We start from the raw sequence: 12,094 nt of genomic DNA, 5'->3' as shown, positions 1-12,094 counted from the left end.
TGACACGACATTTTTTCTCTCTCCCCCTCACAGATACCACATTCCCTACTCTTCCCTTTCTCTTCATGATGTTGTCCAAATATCAATCTTCCCACCCCCACAGCTGCCCTAGGTTTAAAGTTGGTCTTTTTGCCTCTCCCCAGATGCAATGATACCAAGTCAGTCTTCTCAGACGCCACTATGGAAACACTCCTCTGCTGAACATCGTTAGTGACCCCTCCATTGAGAGATAATAGACTGATTTAGACGGTGACCGACACATGTCAATAGACGATTGATGCTGCAAATTTATTCAAGTGGCAACAATTTGCAGGATTATCTATTGTCTCAAGTGCTTCCCTGTAAGATGGCCTCTTTGATCCAGTTTTTAAAAATTATCTTCTGTTTCTGAGAACAATCTGTGTAAATCAGAGCAGGGCTTTAGAGAAGCAAGTGAACCAGAGATGAGAGCAAATGATACCTCCAGAGAGGTGGGGGACGGGCTCTACCCCTTGCACTGATTGTAGGCCTATGACACAGCCTGACGCTGAATGGGTTTGTTTGAAAAATGAGGCAGATTTAGGTATTGACACATAAAGTTTTGGCAGTGTCCCTCTCCCAAACCCTTCCTCTCTTCCCCCATAGAAGAGCGAATGAGAGCTCGTCCAATGGGTGTGTTACCACTGACTGTTTTTTCCAGTCAACACAACCTTTTCTGAGAAGACAAGACTGCAGGATGTTGTATGGGTACATTCTAGAGGCCTCTGGATGGGATCATGCTCCTTCTGTGTCTTTGTCATCCCAGAATAAGCCTGCCCTGAGACCTGCTTAGTCAGGGTACATCGTCTGCTTGCAGACTTGACCCAAAGGAAAGACTCCCATGAAAGACTTACCTACCCCGTCTTTTCCCCCCACTGTCCCTCTTACCCAGAGCGATAATCTTTTCTTCCATCTATTAGAGTTCCTTAGGTTCAAACTTCCTTCAGTTTAACAGCCAACAAAATCCAAAAATGTCCCCTCCACCTTGCCATCTGTTTGTCAATGCTTTTTTTCACAATGCTAACATGTAACAACCTCTCGTCTGCCATTGTGGTGAAGTAGAACGCACTCACTAACCCACTGTAACAACAACGCACCCGTCAAACACGCACCGATCCTCGTTCCTGATGAAGGACGCGCGCCAAGAGCAAAGTCAGAACAGAACGGGATTTAAATGTGGTGGACGGGGTGGGGTCCTAAGAGCAATCATGTGATTTGTAACACTAACGTGAGAAGAAGTACACTTGAGCATTCTAGGAATGGATCTGAGATCCACGTAACGTAACAATGATCTCATGGACAAATCACAATTTCTTTGAATTCTGCAGCGCTGCTGTCAGTAGGAAACCCTCAACAATAAGGCTCTGGATAGAATACGCCAAAGGCTTCCATCGTTAAGGTAAGCAGAGTAGTCAACCAACTCCTAAATCATGGGTTCATCCCGTACACAGGTGAGTGTTACCTATGTTTTACCAAAGGTGACAGGGAAAATGCACAATAAGTATTCTTTTAAGTGATTTTCATCTCAAGTGCTAAGCGGATCTCAATGAGAAAGGATCTCAGAGTTGCATGGGGAGGTGGGAGAGAGGTGGCTAACACCGGTTTACATTTCTGTGGGCTGCTGTACTTCTTTCAGAGGACTTGCTGATGGGCCAAATGCTGACCAGCTTTGCTCTGTAAAACCAGAAAGGGCAGTGGCCTGCCGTGCAAGCACTATTCTCTTTTTCAAACACCCCAGATAACACGCGTTCAGGACCACAGACAAGGAAAGATCCTTCCTCCCTCGCCTCTGGTCCAGCCCTTTCTTTGAACGTTGAGCCTAATGATAGATGGTCACAGACATGACATATTTTTCAAAATTGAATGAAAAAGGGACCCAGTGTCTCTTCCTTCCACAGTCACAATCACATCAGGGAGAAATGACAAAGGGACCAAGCCTAGCTCTGAAATTCAGAGGCCTTGAGGAAAAGGCATCACGTCAGGACATTCCAGAGTTAGTTCCCTTTTGGCTGGAAAGGTTCTGGGCTAGCCTTCCTTATGAGAAGGATAAGGATCATATACAAGTTATTAAAAACTGTTTATTGACTGAGGAAGGTTGACATGAGTAGGACACATCTCATTTGTCTAGATAACAACTCTTGGGCAGGTCTTGAAACGCACACTTGCCAGTTAGCTGATGCCAAGGGAAATTTTTGCTCCAAGAATCTGTAAAAGAGAACCGTGCAGCCCTCATCCTTCTGAAACTATTCCAAGGGGTCCTGAGTGCTCAGAGGACAAACCCATCTTTCTCTTTTGTCTTCCTCTCTGTACCCTGGCCCGCGTTCTGTCACACACAGAGCCCCGCCCGGGAAACGGCTGCGCTGTGGGTGAGGGCCAGGAGGGATCGGGGAGTCTTACAGCAGTAAGAAAGGCTTAAATAAAAAAGTAGGACGCCCATTTGGAAAGGGAAATCTAATTTATTATCATGCATCGCTATCACTAGCACTGCCATGATATAAAAAATATTAGGTCTGACAGAAAGGCAATATGCCTAACTGCTTTAGCAAAGGGAATGTGGTGATTTGATCAGTGGTTTCTTTTGAAATAAGCCTCGACAGGGGCCTGTGAAAAGTTGGGGAGAAATGTCAGAATCACTGATGTTTCAGAGTAGGAAGAGATTTTTAATTATTAAAAAGTCTCTCATTTTACAGGTAAGGGCGCGACATTTTGAAGAGGGGCTGTGACTTGCCCACAGTAGTCACACAGTTGGAGTAAATGACAAAATCGGGCCGGGAACCCAGGTTTTCCGTTTCCAGTGGGCGGACGCTGCCTCTCGGAGAAGAGAAAGAAAGCGGCCCCGGGAACTACTGAAAAGCCAGGGCCGGGGAAACGGAGCTGCGTGCGGAAGAGTCGGAGCAGGAGCAGCAGCGGACGGATGGAAGCCAGAGGAAACGGGGCGTAGGCTGGGGCGTCCCGCTCTGAACCGGAGGATGAGCGCGGTGCCATGTGAGGGGGAAGCAGTTCAGCGGGCGGCTCAGGAGCCAGAGGCAGGGGAGAAAGGGGGGCATGCAGACAGCGACGCAATGCACAGGAGGAGGCACGGGCGGGCCCGCGTCAACATTAGGGGGACGGCTCTAGCACAGCAGCGGGCCCTAGGGTGTCAGCACAGGTGCCGCAGGAAGCCAGCGTGTCGGGTCCCACTCGCACGCGCCCCATCACCAGACCGCCTGCGTTCCCTTCCAGCGCCACCCCGGCCACACTCAGGGCTCCGTCCCCTCCATGGCTCTCATGCCCACCTCCCCGGAGTGGCTCCCCGAGTTCTCAGCGTGCGCAGACCACGCCTTGTGTCTGTCCCCCACCCACACCCCGATTTAGATGACCCTCGGCCCACCCTCACAGCAGGTTGACAGCTCTGTCTCGGCGTTTACCATTACGATTATTTAGTTCCCTGTCTCCCTCAGTGCACCCCGAGCTCCCTGAAAGGGGTGCATCTTTTAGCTGTTGGCACCCCCGAACATCTAGCACCAGGCCCTGGCACATAATATATTCCTACTGCAGGAATGAGTGTCTGAGTGGACACAAGAATGCCAGGCCATCAGTGGATAAGCAGGAACGCTTGCTCACCGAAGGGCAAGGGTGTGCATCCCACCTTATCAGTGCCTACGAGGTTCAAAGTAATTTATTAACTTGCCAATCGGGGTGCCTGTGCAATGAACACTTAGAGACGTTCACTTTCCTTACAGACTTTCCTTCTCTTGCAGGCCGCATACTGCTTTTAGAAAAAGCCCCTCCCTGGGGGCTGGTGTTGCCCAGACCCGTCCTCAATGGGGCTGACCATCTGGGAACGCAGTACCCCTTAAAAATTACCTTAAAAAACCAAAGCTCTTTATAAAGTTAATAAGGGGTGAATGGACCAATCTTTCATCGAATATGCACATGCAGCTAAGTACAGAGAGAAAGTGCAGAGTCTACCCTTCCTCACTAGCTCTAGGTTATAAATAAGCACGGAATAAACTCGGTCCTTTAGGTCTATAAGGTTTAAGATGTAGTCACCTTGATATTTCTTGGTTAAGTCAGAAATGTCGGATGCGTCCAGATACTCAGCCATTCTGTCTTCCAGGTTAGAACATTCTTATAATCTTCCTCTTGTTACTGTAACTAACTGATCCTGCTGAAAAGCACCATCTCTGAGTAAAGAACTCCTCTGATTTCAGCCAAGGCTTGTGTCTCCCCTTTTCTACAGGTGGAAGAGAGCGAGGTCTTCCTTCTAGCTGGTGCTCGACATATGTCCATTAAAAACTCAAATTAATTAACTATTTCTTTACATAAACTACAGGTTTTCCAGCCTCTGCTTTTAATATGGTTTTTCCTTAAAAGGCCCAGAGATTTAAAATTTTTAAATTTTATATAAGACTTAAAATTCTTAAAATAGATTTAAAGGGAACAAAACCTAGTTCTTAGACAGTTACAAAGTGGTATTTCTTCCCATCACCATTTCTCAGGAGTTTTGGGGGGTCTCACTTTAAGAACCAGAGATGTACCAAACGCTGGGATGAGCTGAGGTCGGCTTTGAAGCACGTGAGGGTGCGTCTGTGAGCTGTGGGAGTGGTGAGGGTGGGAGGGACGCTCAGTGCGGACGGGGGGAGCTGTGAACAGTGTGGACGGTAGCCCCAGTCACCTCGTCTCCTTCACTGACGGCCTCCCCAACCCTGGGACAGAGCTCAGAAAAGAGCAGTATCCACACTGGGTCTGTCCTCGTAGCCTCCAGACCTTCTGCGCCCCTTCCAGGGTCCTGGGACGCAGGCAAGGGGTTGAGCGAGGAGTCAGGGCAGCCAGGAGTGAGGGCTGCTGAAGTTGCTTTTATTCTGATATCATAGGAGCGAGCCAGAGATGCTGACAGTCTCTGGAAAATACCCAACTGTCCATCTTCAGTTCTGTGACTGTAAAAATAAATAAGTAAACACAAAGTTCCCTTTCACGGGTTGTCAATGTGTAAGTTTCTTGTCGTGTTATCAAACAGTCCTTTAAAGTGGCTGGTGCCTGTCACTCAGTCTCAGGGTGAACGGTCTGATAGTCACTGTGTGAGGGAGGCTGCTGAGGCACCTGGACAGGAGGCTACTAGGTCATTCTTGTACTTTAGACAGTCACATAATTCGTTACATAATTAGATGATGCAACTAGATGAATTCCCTAGAAGAGGGAATTCAACACTTCTGGCAACTGCATTTACTCACTCTTGAACCACTATGGAGTATTTCGCACACCTAGAACATTAATTTGCTAAACAGTGCACATGGAAAGAGCTCACGAAGCCCTGCGACTAGTGACACCTGTAAATTATACTAAGGAGAGCTGAGAAATGTGGTATCTTATTATGTGCTGAGATGCACTGAGAAAATTTGACGAATTTTTACTTTTCTGGATTTTTTTTGAATAATCCAAACAATATACAATTTCCCCATTTCCCTTTCTGCTTTGACACCTGGGCAGAACCAATCGTTTCTTAAACCTGGACAGCAGCAGACAATGAGTTTAAACCACGTATTAATAACAGCACTGCCTCGGCCGTGTCCAGGTTGGTGTAAAATGGACAGCAGCCCCTGAATCGACTGCTCGCACATTTTTAAACTGATATCTCTCGCAACGCACATTCTGGTTAAAAATTTAAAGCAAAATCATTGAACGATTAAACAAAATGGCAAAAATGCAAAGCAGCCATAGCATTTTCCAGGATTTTAAGTGATTTGCTGATAAAAACCTCTCAGAGTCGTTCTGAATGTCCAGGACGGTTTCTCCTGTGAAGAAAGCAAGAACGGGGAACCGCGGGAACGGAGGTGAGCCCACAGCACCTCCAGGTGAGAGTCTGTGAAGTTCCCTATCCTATTTTTAAAGTTCTGGGCAGGAATAACAATGAAGCGTGGTTTCCACGTTTGCGTTCCTAGGGCTGGATGCCGGATGTCTGTCTAAGGAAAGGTGGTGCTCTGGGTTCTGTCCTGTGGAAGATGCGAACATCTTCATTTGCTAACAGCAGACGGAGGCGCTACTACAGCGACACTCACATAAGGAGGACACAGCGGGGCACCCGTGTCAGGCTATTTAGACGTGACGCAGCGTCAGTGAGAATGGACACGTGTCTGGTTTGTCATAACTGTGTTTTCCAAATGACCTGCGCTTTCTGCACACTGTCTGCATTCGTAGCAGAGATCCTCCCCGCACCATCTTTCTCCCCTCCTCTGATTGTCTCAGGACCGGTGTCAGTGGGAGCTGTGGGCTTGCCATGGGTGCAGAGTTAATTCATTATAAGGAAATGGCTCAGAAGCTCATTGTGAAATTGCTAAGCTTGAATGAGGGACAATAAAGCACCCAAACGAGGAGCTAGAGACCCATACACCCCTACATAAATGTGCAAAAGCTGAAACTCATTTATTTGCTCTGTAAATTTGAATATAGCTCATAAAAGATCAGAGTCAGCTCCGCAAATATAAAAGCTCCACGTATTCAAAGTCCCAGGATGGAAAGGCTGCCACCACCCTGGTGGTGTGCACACACCTATCGGCCAGAACTCGGGGCTCCTTCCCATGCTTTCTTTAACCAGACGGAGAGCCTCTAATATGCCTAAACATTTGTATTTTATGGGGGCAGCAAGCAGAGGACTGTGAAATGCCATTTACTATTAAATAATTTATTCTATTGCCCAATTCAATACACTGGATTTGCCTTTGTGTGCACTCAAGTGTAAGAACGGTGGTTTCGCTTTGGGTGTGAACTTTGTAAATGATCCATTTTTAGCAGGTGAGATCTCTGGCTTCCCTGGAACTGCTCGAGTTGAGAAATGATAATGTGGGATAATTGTTTTTGAATGGCACCAAGAGAAGCGTGAAACAGTCCCTAACAGTAAACGAAGGGAAAACTAGGCTTCTCACAGTGTCAGCACACAAGGGGACCCCATTAGTGGGCTGGACGGCCTGTCTACTGCCCAGCAGGTCGACAGAAGAGGGAGTCGAGGACAAGATGGTCCATTCAATCCCTAATGAATGATCACTCAGCTCATGAAACGTATTAGTCTGACTCAGAGATTTCAAAGCCGAGTTACAACCCGTCGGACACCTGCTGCATATGATACCTGCTGCATCATATCATCTGAAACCCACTGCGGTCTTCCTACTGCACCATCCAGCAGCAGGAAGAGAACACTGGCCCCTGCTCTAACTAATCACATAGAATAATTGCAGAGAAACTGCTGCTAGAAGAAAATAAAATGCAGGCCTCTGCGCCTGCAAATCCACCTGCGTGCCCTAAAAAGCCACCCTTGCCTACTGTACTGGTGACTGATGACATTCTCGGGTTGGAAACCAGGTTTTCCTTTCCTAGAATCATCCTGATACCAGGTACAACAATATATTTTAACTGCAATTCGCAACCAAAATGTTTTCTGACTTTACTCCTTAACACCGACATTTCAGAAGAGAGTGCTATGGATATAAATTCATATTTCTGCTCATTATTTTAATAATAAGACCAACTGAAGATGTCTATATTTTACAAGATAAAAGAAATTGAGTTAACATGTAATATTAGGTAAATCCATTTTAAAAAATCAACAACAAAAGTGGTCGCATTAATATTTTCAGCATTAACTCTCGGTATAGAGAGGTAAGGACTATTTCTGAAGGCAAGCGAGCATTTTTATGGTACTTTTTCCATGGAGCCTTGGCAAGAACCAGCCATAGATTTTATCAGTCTCTTCTCTGTAAGTCAACATTTACCTGTCCACACCTTAGGTTTATTCCTCTAGTCCAGGGACGGAACATGTCTGGCCCACGGGCTGTAGATGGCCATAGAAATCCTTTGGTCTGGCTCTGCCAAGGCCTTACCAAAGAGAAGCAGTTCCAGCCATCACATTAGGGGTGAATTAAATAAATGTCTGTCCAACTATGGCAGGCTACTTTTTAAGTTGATAATTTTGTATGGCCGGTGAATGCTGTTATAAAGATCCAAATGGCCCTTGGCAAAAGAAAGGTCCCCCACCCCTGCTCTATTTCTTCATTCAACAAATAGCTATCGGGAGAGTTCTCTATGCGCTACAACGCTGCAGGAGCTGTGGGAGTCACAGAGATACTTAGTTTGCATTTTATAGAACACTTTCAATTCTATTCTGTACTGTGACATGCCAACGGTAAATAAAGTTTGTACCGGGAAAAGAAGTAATTTGCTAAAGCATGCAAGGTAAGTAATCTGAGCTAGTTTTCCTTTTACATTTCTTTGGTAGGAACTATAACTTTTATAGTTCTTCACTTTTATCAGTAGGCAAATTTGCTGATTCCAGGTCTTCTTCCATCTATTTCTAATCCTGTAAAGCTTTAATCGCAAGGCTTTCTGGACACTAGGCGAGCCAGGAAGCTGGGCACGTGCAGATGGGAATTTGGGGTGAAACGTTCAATCGCTCTTTGCAACGTATTTGCGCAGAAAGGTGATTCTAGAGCAAGGATCAGTTCTAGGGACCGGTGTCATAAGAATCATAGAAAACAGGTGTTTTCAATGGGGAATGGTGCTTCTTTTCACAACCTCCTTGTGGTTTTGGTAAAACTCTGACCACTGTCAAACCTCTCAAATCCCTTCTTTATGAAATTGTCAAGTGCCCTTCAGGTCTCAGACACGCAGCACTACAAAGGTAGGAGGGGAACTATTACCGGTAAGGACCAGCACTCGGGGGCCTACAAACGCCAAAAAAGTCTGCCAGGGATGCCAAGTCCCCGCCATCTCTACTGGGACCCCGCATCCACTCATCACATGTCCCAGTCGGGATATAAGAAGCAGACACTCTTGTCAAGGCTCTGCCGAGTAGAGGCAGGGGTTGAGTTTATCCATCAACAACCTCAAGCTTACGCAGGCAAATGCGGCTCTTAGAACGGACTGAGCTTTGGAGCGGCTGCCTGATGACAACCCCGCCCTTCCTTTGTGTACTTTTGAATGGTTTAGAGACTGTCGCTCTTAGCAGAGGGGGGCCCTTGCTTTCCCAAGCCGAACCACAAGCATGTATGGGAACAAGACAAGTGATCAATTATCATTCTGATGTGAGGATTCTGAATTGGGTTCAGTCCTCTGTGTTTTTTTTTTTCTGTCTCATTGTAATACACTGTTTCGTAAAATGCATAAACGTTTCCTTAGAAATTTCTTAGTCATGTCTTTGCTGTAGACATTTAGAGGAAAATTAACAAAACAACTGCTTTTAAAAAGCAATATTCCTGTTAATTTTATTAGAAAAGTTATTTTTGAAGCACTGGTTTATTCAAACATGGTATTATAAACACATATGTATATGTATAATTGTGAGGTCCATATTGGCTAAAGTATTTAAAAATGCTTTTTGTAATAGTTGCCTTTACTGTTAACTTATCTAGAGGAAAGATTCAATAGACATACGTTAAATATGTTAAGCCTTGGCTCATGTGGCTCAGTTGGTTGGGTGTCGTCCTGTGCACTGAAAGGGGCTGCTGGTTTGATTTCTGGTCAGGGCACATGCCCGGGTTGCAGGCTCCATCCCTGGTAGGGGGGATGCGGAAGGCAGCCAATTGATGTTTTACTCTCACATTGATGTTTCTCTCTCTTCCTCTCCCTTCTTCTCTCTCTAAAAATCAATTAAAAAAGTCTTCAAAAAAATAAAATAAATATGATGTGTCCTGAGTCTGTATTAGTGAAAATATGATTGAGATTTATTTAATTATACACTTTTATTCTTTAAAACAATGCTTGCCCATTATAGTCACAAGACTGGCCTGCCAACTCCACCTCTGAGCCTCTGCACTGATTCCTGAGTAATCCTGAAGCTCTCAGAGGGGTTTGTTACTAGAGAAACGGGTCTTTGTGAGCCATAGTTTAAAAAAAAGGTAAAAATCTCAAATTTGTTTATACTAACTCTACCAATGGAGTATATCACTTTCTCTAATTTTCCAAACTTGGTAAAATTCATTTGTAGCCCATAAGATACCAGTGTATCTGCTGCAGGAAGGTCTTGTGTCAGTAGTGACTACACGGTAAACTTCTGTGCAGTGTCGAGTCCTGGGAACAAATGACACATTAAAAAATGGCCCACAGAGCAGACTTGAGTCTTGGACAGTACCCCAAACTCATTTCTCTTTTCCCCACCAACACTATTACCCTTTGGTGAAGATCTCATGATCAGAGAAGCTCTCCTGCCCAGCCTCACCTGAGGGGACACTTCTGTCGTCCTTCAGCTTTGGCCTCCTTGGCAATATAGCCTGCTATCACTTCGAAAACAGCGCAAAGAAGTGCCTTCCATTAACTTCCAATTTATTCCTTCCCTATTGTGATCCTAAAGTTTTAATGTGATTCAGTTGAAAGGTATGTTTCTCTGAGAAAATCATGCTGCTGGGTAACATTCGTTTTATTAAAAGGTAATTTGTCAAAAAGAAAAGCAATTCGAGCAACCGGAGGACTGCTGTATGTGTAAGACCCAGCTCAGAAAGGTTGAACAAAAAACGTTTGTATATTGGGTCATTCTTTCTACTGAATTTTATTATAATTTTGGAGGTGTGCTCTTAAAGAAAATAGTTTTGCTTCAGCATCTTACTGTAAAAATCACACTAAGGACCTCAATATTCATTTCAGGACCATTTTGCATTTGTCAACATGCTGCTTCTTTGTATCTAATTCCCGCTATGGTTTGTGCAGTGAACAAGTAATGGAAGTGATTTTACACATTCCTTCATGGCAAAGTACATATACCACAAAATACACAGTGGCTAATATTCATTTCATCATGATCGACCTCTCAAAATACGACTGTTCAAACAGCACACTGCCTGGGCCAGTAGTCCACACAGTGGCTGGATGAGCTTACTTTTTCATATGCTTTCACAGCAACCAGCAATTCCTGATTTGCATTTAGTGGTACGGTTTTTCTAAGTGGTTTAGATTCTGCAGTAACTGATTATAAAAAGTTAAGCTCTTCTATTTGATAAGAATAACATGTGAATGGGCAGAGGACCTGAACAGATGCCTCTCCAAAGAGGACATACAGATGGCCAACAGCTATATGAAAAGATGCTCAACATCACTAATCGTTAGGCAAACGTAAATTAAAACCACAATGAGGTATCACCTCATACCTGTCAGAATGGCTACCATCAACAAACCAACAAACCAGAAGTGTTGGCGAGGCTGTAGAGAAAAGGGAACCCTCCTGCATTGTTGGTGGGAATGTAAATTGGTGCAGCCACTATGGAACGTGGTATGGAGATTCCTTGAAAAATTAAAAATAGAATTACCATATGACCCAGCAATTACACTTCTGGGTATTTATCCAAAACCCAAAACACTAATTCAAAAAGATATATGCACCCCTAGGTTCATTGCAGTATTATTTACAACAGCCAAGATATGGAAGCAACCACAGTGTCCATCAATAGACAAATGGATAAAGAAGATGAGGTACATATACCACGGAATATTACTCAGCTATAAAAAGAATGGAATCTTGACATTTGCGACAGCATGGATGGACCTAGAAGGTATTATGCTAAATGAAATAAGTCAGACAGAGAAAGACAAACACCATACGATTTCACTTATACGTGGAAGCTAAAAAACAAACAAAACAGAAGCAAACTTACAGATCCAGAAAGCAAATTGGTGGTTGCCGGATGGAAGGGGGGTTGGAGGCCTGAGTGGAAAGGTGAAGGGATGAAGAAGTACAGATTGGCAGTTATAAAAATAGGCACGTGGACGCAAAGCACAGCATAAGGAATACAGTCAACAATGTTGCAGTAACTATGTGTGGTGTCACATGGATGCTAGGCTTACCAGGGTGATCACTTTGTAGGTTATATAAATGTCTAATCACTATGTTGTACACTTGAAGCTAATATAATATTGTGTGTCAACTGTGATTGAAGAATAAAAAGAAAAATGAAAAAGAATAATATTTACTGTGCTGATGTACTAATCAGCTAAGTCCATCGTAAATTTAAAAAAAAATTTTTTTTTAATCTTCACCCAAGGATATTTTTTCCCATTGCTTCTTCAGAGAAAGTGGAAGGGAGAGAGAGAGCCACACACTGATGTGAGAGAGACACAT

General features: G+C 44.5%; 1 protein-coding gene across 1 annotated transcript in view; it reads right to left on the bottom strand.

The window, feature by feature from the left end:
* Window positions 1–12,094, bottom strand: part of TENM3 (teneurin transmembrane protein 3) — a 539,046-nt gene that overhangs the window by 23,655 nt on the left and 503,297 nt on the right. The gene's annotated exons all lie outside the window — the stretch shown is intronic.

Source organism: Miniopterus natalensis, chromosome 2 (assembly GCF_054644295.1).
Source record: "Miniopterus natalensis isolate mMinNat1 chromosome 2, mMinNat1.hap1, whole genome shotgun sequence".
Taxonomy (NCBI): Eukaryota; Metazoa; Chordata; class Mammalia; order Chiroptera; family Miniopteridae; genus Miniopterus; species Miniopterus natalensis.
This window is presented reverse-complemented; position numbering and strand designations above follow the sequence as displayed.